This window comes from Danio rerio, chromosome 11 (assembly GCF_052040795.2).
Source record: "Danio rerio strain M-AB ecotype USA chromosome 11, GRCz13ab, whole genome shotgun sequence".
NCBI lineage: Eukaryota > Metazoa > Chordata > Actinopteri > Cypriniformes > Danionidae > Danio > Danio rerio.
In genome coordinates, this window is record NC_141031.1 from 12999105 (window position 1) to 13006353 (window position 7249).

The 7249-nt window shown below is 37.3% G+C and overlaps 1 long non-coding RNA gene and 1 other non-coding gene across 2 annotated transcripts in view; both read left to right on the forward strand.

Annotated features, from left to right (window-relative positions):
* The window catches only part of LOC147841688 (uncharacterized), a 71195-nt gene extending 69176 nt beyond the window's left edge, over positions 1–2019 (forward strand). Inside the window, exons 2-3 of the long non-coding RNA XR_015502423.1 lie at positions 903–1157; positions 1200–2019. This is a non-coding gene — a long non-coding RNA (uncharacterized LOC147841688). The remainder of the gene's footprint in view (positions 1–902; positions 1158–1199) is intronic.
* Positions 2020–4104: 2085 nt separating this feature from the next.
* On the forward strand, positions 4105–4402 carry LOC147834736 (signal recognition particle RNA). The gene has a single exon (XR_015503169.1).
* Positions 4403–7249: the final 2847 nt, after the last annotated feature.

The following is a 7249-nucleotide window of genomic DNA, read 5'->3' on the forward strand; positions in this document are numbered from 1 at the left end:
GTAGTTAAACTTTTCCGTTTTGCTCAGCGCGTCATTTTTATGAATAGCTGCGTCAAATTGATTCCAAAAGTCCTGCCATTGGCCAATTTCTCTGTTAAACTTGTTTATAATTAACTTCGGTAACTTAACTGTCTGTCCTTGTCGTGGGGGGTCTGTGCTGCTCTGCCTGCTGCTTTCGCGGCTCTTCTGTATCACTCTGTGCGCGCGGGTTTTCACAGTGATAATCCTTCCTTTATATTCCTCAACATTCTCAACTTCATTCTCCAAATCATTTATTTCCGTTCCTTCTTCTATCTTAATATCCAACTCCAGCAGCGTTTCCTCTTTTGCAGATAACAGGGCTAACAGTTCACGCAAATGATCAACAATCGGATCTTCTTTGCTAACCTCTGTTTCAATGTCCTGCAAAAGTCTCGTTGTGGATCCGCGTACAGCTCTCCGTTTTCGGAGTAATCTCTCGAGCTGTTCCGCCATTTCGGATATTGCTTGCTAGTTTCCCGGGTTTCGGCACCAAACTTTCTGTTCTGTCTTTTCATCTAGCAGCAATAATGACGACTGGAAAACTTTGTTTAGAACGAAAATGAACTGTTTACTGAAGTTTTTGTATACTGAAGCAGGAGCAAAACTCCGAACACACTCACTCTCTCACACTGAGTCAGTTGCCAATGGTTACAGGAGCGCTTTCAGTAGCGCTAAGCATCATAGGAAAACTGTTCTTAAAGCAAAACAGCATATATAAATGCCAAGGTAAATACATTCACTTTATGACAATTAAACGATAAATGGAGCATTAATTAATCACTCTTGCAGCTACATATCAATTTAAGTCATAACAACTGTTGACCACAACCCAGCAGGTGGGAATGCGGGAAAAACCAATTCCTGCTGCATTTGCATCTGAGGCCCCGTTTACACTAGTGCGTTTTAGTTTTAAAACGGCGTTGTAGAATGAAAACGATCCGCGTCCACACTCGCGTTTTACCCAGCGTTTCTGAACTGCTCTCCGTCCACACCAAAACGCTGAAAACGCACATCACGTGACCACACACACACTCTCGGGCAAGCGCTCCAGCATTTCTACCCAGATGAGAGCTCTGCTTGTCGGACTGCTCATCAAGCACCTCCCGCTGGATCTAATCTCACTATATTAGCTAAACGTGATATTTCATTCATGTTGTTGTCTTTATCTAACGACATAGGCCAATTCCCTGACTTTGGTCATTGGAATCTATTAAGTTACTTGTTCACGGGTAACATGTTTTGGTTAAGCACAAAGATAAGTTAATGATTAATCCAGGTACATTGACTGATTGCTTGCCTTTATTTCCTACAATGTATAAACTTATTGTATGTTATACTTTTATAATTAACGATTATTAAAACTGATATTCAGCAAAAGAAAGGGTGCGTTTCGTATTTTCACTGAAATTGAAAGGAGGCAGTTGTTATCGGCTCCGTTTTGTTATAAATATCCACACAGTGAAGATGACGCTCATAAATGCAGCACGGCGCCTCAACATTTCTGCTGTCTGATAAGTTGCTAATATTAAAAAGAAAATAGGCAGTTCCTTAAATCATGTTTACATTTTATTGTTGAGAAAGTGAAACAACGTAGCCAAGGTGATGTGAATGAAGTTATAAAGTACACTGTTCCCTTTGAAGATTTACCCGTGTCCTCGGTATGTTTTCCATATCAAACTGAGAAGGGGGAGACTGCAGCCTTGATCAAACTTGCGAAGTCTTAACCTACAAGAAGAGGATGCGAGACTGAACTGTGTGTGGGCTACTTAATATTGAGGAAAAGCCCCAATCAGATTTTCAGATGTCTCCGTCTTTCCCCATCCACACTGAGACGGAGCAGCAGCGTTTTAGAATGAAAACGGCCTCTCCAGCGTTTTCAAAAAGCTCCGTTTTCGGCGCTCGAGAACTCCGGGGTAGTGTGGACGGATGGCGTAACCGTAGCAAAACTTATGCGTTTTCAAACTAAAACGCACTAGTGTAAACGGGGCCTGAGTCTGCTGAAACTCGGCTTCAACCACCCCAACTCACAAATATGGTCATTTCAATGTTTGAATGTTCCAGATTAACCTAAGTGACTTTATCTATCATGTTTGATATCATTTGAAATGTCTCAGTGCGATTGGTACAATGGTCTCATTCTCTCAGAAATAGACATAATCAAAACAATAAATATAGAACTTCAGGCATCTTTTGAACCACTGTGAAGGGTGTGACTTTTCCACAGGCAGTACTAAATGCAAATGTCTTTTGTTATGCACACACCCCTGTCCTTGAGGGAATTCTTGGATTACTTAAGGTAAGGTTTGAGAAAGGCTCAGCGCGATTCTGCTTACCCCGATCAGCCCGTAACATGGAGCTTATGCTCCATGTTATGTATATTTTAAAGTCAGGAACGCATCTTTTAATCTTGGATTTATCTTTGGTAACTTGATGTATTTATTGATCTTTTATGAATTGACTGATTGAATTGGCATAATACACATTTACCTGACTAATAAATTGTTATGTTTTGAATTATTCAAACAGTCCTCGTGTTATTATCACTGATAAATGTGGTTGTCCATAGCACTACAAGCCACTGTACAGGTTAGTAACGGACTAAAACATGTTAGACGGAGCAGTGTGGCACGCTATACAATGTTGCTAGAGATCCGACTAACATATTGGCATTAATTCAAGTATACTTAGACTGTAAAAGGCCAACTATGAGTTTTCTATTTAGAACAACAAAATATTGTTGAAACTAATCTAAATGTGGGTATTTAGGCCTTCATCTACAAACTTATAATCCTGTGCGATTATTATTAAAATACTTTGTCTTCATTAAGTAGATAAGAGATCTATGGGGACCACATAAAAATCTCCTAAATTGAGTAAGTATAGGGTTCTGCCACTTTAGGAGAGTGGTTAATCCCCTCTGTTTAATGACCAAGACTGACGAGCTTGTATTAAGAGATTGTATACCCGGCCGGTGCAAGACTCGAGATGCTATAGGAATCTGAGTAAATGAGAATAAGGTATAATAACAAATCAAAAGAATATTCAATCATAATCTAAAATAATGTGAAAGGAAACAAAATAATCTTATCAATGTTTTATAATTGGAGTCAGATAAAACGAGGATAAATATATTAATATTCTAAACCACCTCATACTAAAATTGGAGTCAGATATGAGTTAAGTTTAATATAAATCAACATTGTGCACTGGAAAGACCGAACATGCAGTGAACCTTCATCCACCATTGGATACCGTCATTGGACCAACTGGGTGGACCCTACACCCATATACAAATAAATAAAACACCACAAGCAGATTTAAAACGTCAGAATCTGCAGAACAAGGATCAGCACTGACCTTTCCAAGAAGAAGAGCGACTGCAGCAGGCTTGAACTGAAAGGCTGATTCATATTATTGAGTGTTTCTAATTCAAAATCTCTTTTGTTTAGGGTTAGTGATTCAGATCTCATTTAATGTTTACAGAATAATGAAAAATGATTTACAGACCTAATTTGCATCAATGAATTAAAACAAAACAAGAAGACTGCAATGAATAATCCCTGATATAAGGATCATTTCTAATCATTCATAAGATTTACCATTGTTTTAATTATTACGAAAAATCAGTGAGATGCAAATTTTACTCATGCAATAAAAATATTACAGACAATGGATTATCAAGTTATGAATTCCTAATAGTGAAGGTGGCGAGGCAGTGGCGCAGTTTCTGTGTGGAGTTTGCATTTTCCCCCTGCCTTCACGTGGGTTTCCTCCGGGTGCTCCGGTTTCCCCCACAGTCCAAAGACATGCCGTACAGGTGAATTGGGTAGACTAAATTGTCTGTAGTGTATGAGTGTGTGTGTGTGTGTGTGTGTGGATGTTTCCCAAAGATGTGTTGCGGCTGGAAGGGCATCCGCTGCGTAAAAACTTGCTGGATAATAGTGAACTATAATGCTATTGTAAGTGAATGATTATTAGCACAGGTTATTAAAGCATTAGTTTACTTCTATAAAAGTGAGTTTTCCTCCACTAGAGTTCGCTGTGATGATCAGATTCTCCACAGCTCTGATTCTCTCAGCTCTAGCCGGGTTCAGTGGCGCGCGCCTGTAATCCAAGCTACTGGGAGGCTGAGGCTGCGGATCGCTTGAGCTCAGGGCTTCTGGACTGCAGTGGACTATGTCGATCGGGTGTCCGCACTAAGTTCGGTATCGATATGGTGCTCCTGGGTGAGCTTGGGACCGCCAGGTCGTTTAAGGAGGAGTGAACCGGCCCAGGTCAGAAACGCAGCAGGTCAAAGCTCCCGTGCTGATCAGTAGTGGGATCGTGCCTGTGAATAGACACTTCAGTTCAGCCTGAGCGACACAGAGAGACGCAGACTTTTACATAATTTTTTTTTTAAACTTTGATTTGTCTTTCTAACTGTAAAACTGAAGAAATAAAGATTTAGAGATGCATGATGACTATGCATTATTAATAGTAAGTAATAATTAAAAGTTTACTAGCAGACTTCAGAAAGTTTATTTGTAAACAAAAATACAAAAATCATCTCAATTTCATGTCTATATTTTAAAAATATGCCTTAGACAGAAATATATTGAATTTAATTGAAAATATATCAAATTAAAAAATAAATATAGAGAATAATTTTACTTTAAACATAAATTGCACATTATAATTTTTGGCCCCATCAGAAACAAAAGTAACACACGGGTAGGTCACAACCAGATTTACTGGCTTCATCATGTTTGTTTTAATTATATCTGACTATGACATTGTTAATTATTTTTTTAATACCACCTGATATTGACGGTTAAAAAGCTTCCAGTACAAAATGGCATTTTTATTGATAAATTAGTTATAGAGTATTATGCCAAATGCAGTTTTAATCTAGAAAGTTTTGTTTAATAAAATAGAGGAGGGGGATATATTTAAGAAATTAATAACACTTCAAAATAGTAAAGCAACAGGGTTAGATAATATTCCAGTGCAGTTCCCTCAAAGACTCCCTAAATGCGTCACTCCGATGGTTACACATATTATCAATTTTTCTATTTGTCAAGGTAAAGTTGAAAAAAGCAAGAGTTATTCCTCTTTTTAAGAAAGGTAGTAGGTTTGAGGTTAATAATTCTAGGCTGGTATCAATTTTGAGTGCTTTGTCAAAAGGGAGGGAAAAAGTTATTTATTAGCACATTGAAAAATATTGTTTAAAATGTGACGTATTGTAGAGTTTCAATCGGGTTTTAGAAAAATCATTCCACTGATTCAACAGTTTCTTTTATTTAACAAATTATATAAAGAGCGATATGGATAAAGGAAGTTAAGTGGGATGGTTTTCTTAGACCTGCAAAAAGCTTTCAATACAGTCGATCACAGGATATTGATTTTAAAAGTAAAGGCAATGGGTTTTGGTGTTTTGGCCTGTAAATGCATGAAGTCTTACCTTGAAAACAGATGTCAAATAGTAGATTTAAATGGTGTGTTTTCAGATTATTCGACCGTTTCTTATGGGGTTTCACAAGGCAGTGTTTTAGGTCCTTTGCTTTTTTAATATACATCAATGATTTGAAAATGGCCTGTTCAAAAAAGCTTTTGTTAAATGCGGATGATGCAGCAATAATTGTGTCTCATGAGAGGAAAGAATTTATTGAAAATGAAAAAAGTAAACAAACTGAGGAAGTCTCTTAATGGTTTAACCTTATTAAATTGTCCTTACACTTGTGTAAACCAGAATTTATTTTATTTGGTTCAACTGCGAAACTGCGAAAATGTGTCAGATCAGAGGTAAAAGTAGAGCATCAAATTAATGAACACAAACATGAAGGGAAATATTTAGGTTGCATTTCAGACAGTAATTTGACAGGTGAGAAGATGGCTGTTATAGTCCAATCAAAAGTTCTAAAATTAAGTTTTTAGCAAGACAGACAGAGCTCTTAGATTTCCAAACTTTACAAATATTGGCTAGTGCATTAGTGCAGTCATACTTTGACTATGCTGCAGTCTTTTGCAGTAGTTCCACAAAAATTTTAAAAATAAATTGCAGACGGCCCAAAATAAGTTGCAGAATTGTTATCAAAGTACTTCTACTGACACATTTAAATAATAAATATTATAGTCAAACTAATTTATTAAAAGTTGGAAAAAGGGTCACTTTTCGGAAATTGGTGATGGTGTTTAAGATTTTAAAGAAAATGGTCCCAAAATATTTACTTATTAAGTTTTAGTTAGTGAGGTACACTGTCATTCTACAAGAGCGAGTAGCAGGGGTATTTGTCCTTGTAGAATTAATAGTGAAACAGGTAGAAAGTCTTTTCTGTGTACTGTTGCTTGGAATATACTGCCGAGGAGTTTTAAAGAGATTCAATTTGAGAGTTTTTAGAGAGGAAATTAAAAAATGGCTGTTTTACGGTTGAAGTTGAGGATTTTTGTTGTGCTGAGTTTCTGAGCTGATGATGTTTGCACTTTATGATTTGCTCGTTCATTTTTTAAGAATATCGATGACCACGATGGAAATCAGCCTGTGGCTTTATTGTGTATTTTATCCTCGACAGTTTTTAAGATATGAATGTCAAACTGGACTTGTTTGTATATTTTTGTTAAAATTGTCAAATAAAATCAATCAATCAATTTATTCATTCATTTTCATTTAGCTTAGTCCCTTTATTAATCTGGGGTCGCCACAGCGGAATGAACTGCCAACTTATCCAGCATATTTTTTACACAGCGGATACCCTTCCAGCTGCAACCCAGTACTGGGAAATATCCATACACCCTCATTCACACACACACACACACACACACACACACACACACACACACACACACACACACACACACACACACACACACACACACTATGGCTAATTTAGTTTATTCATTCACCTACAGCATAGCACATGGGTGGGTTTGGAGCACCCAGAGGATGAACACGGAGAGAACAAGCAAACTCCACACAACACCATCTGACCCAGTCGGGACTCCCACCAGCAGCCTTCCTACAGTGAGGCCATGTGTATATATATATATATATATATATATAAAGATACATTATTTTTTCCCTTAATAGCTACATTTTAAAGAAATCTATTTGCTTAAGCCAGCTAATCAGTAAACAACAACAGCAATAGAAACCACCAAAGGACACCATATGAACACAGCCAAAATGACTTATTAGAGCATGCACATCTTTGTCATTCCAATGGATTTTTAAAAATATGTACATGCCGCCTTT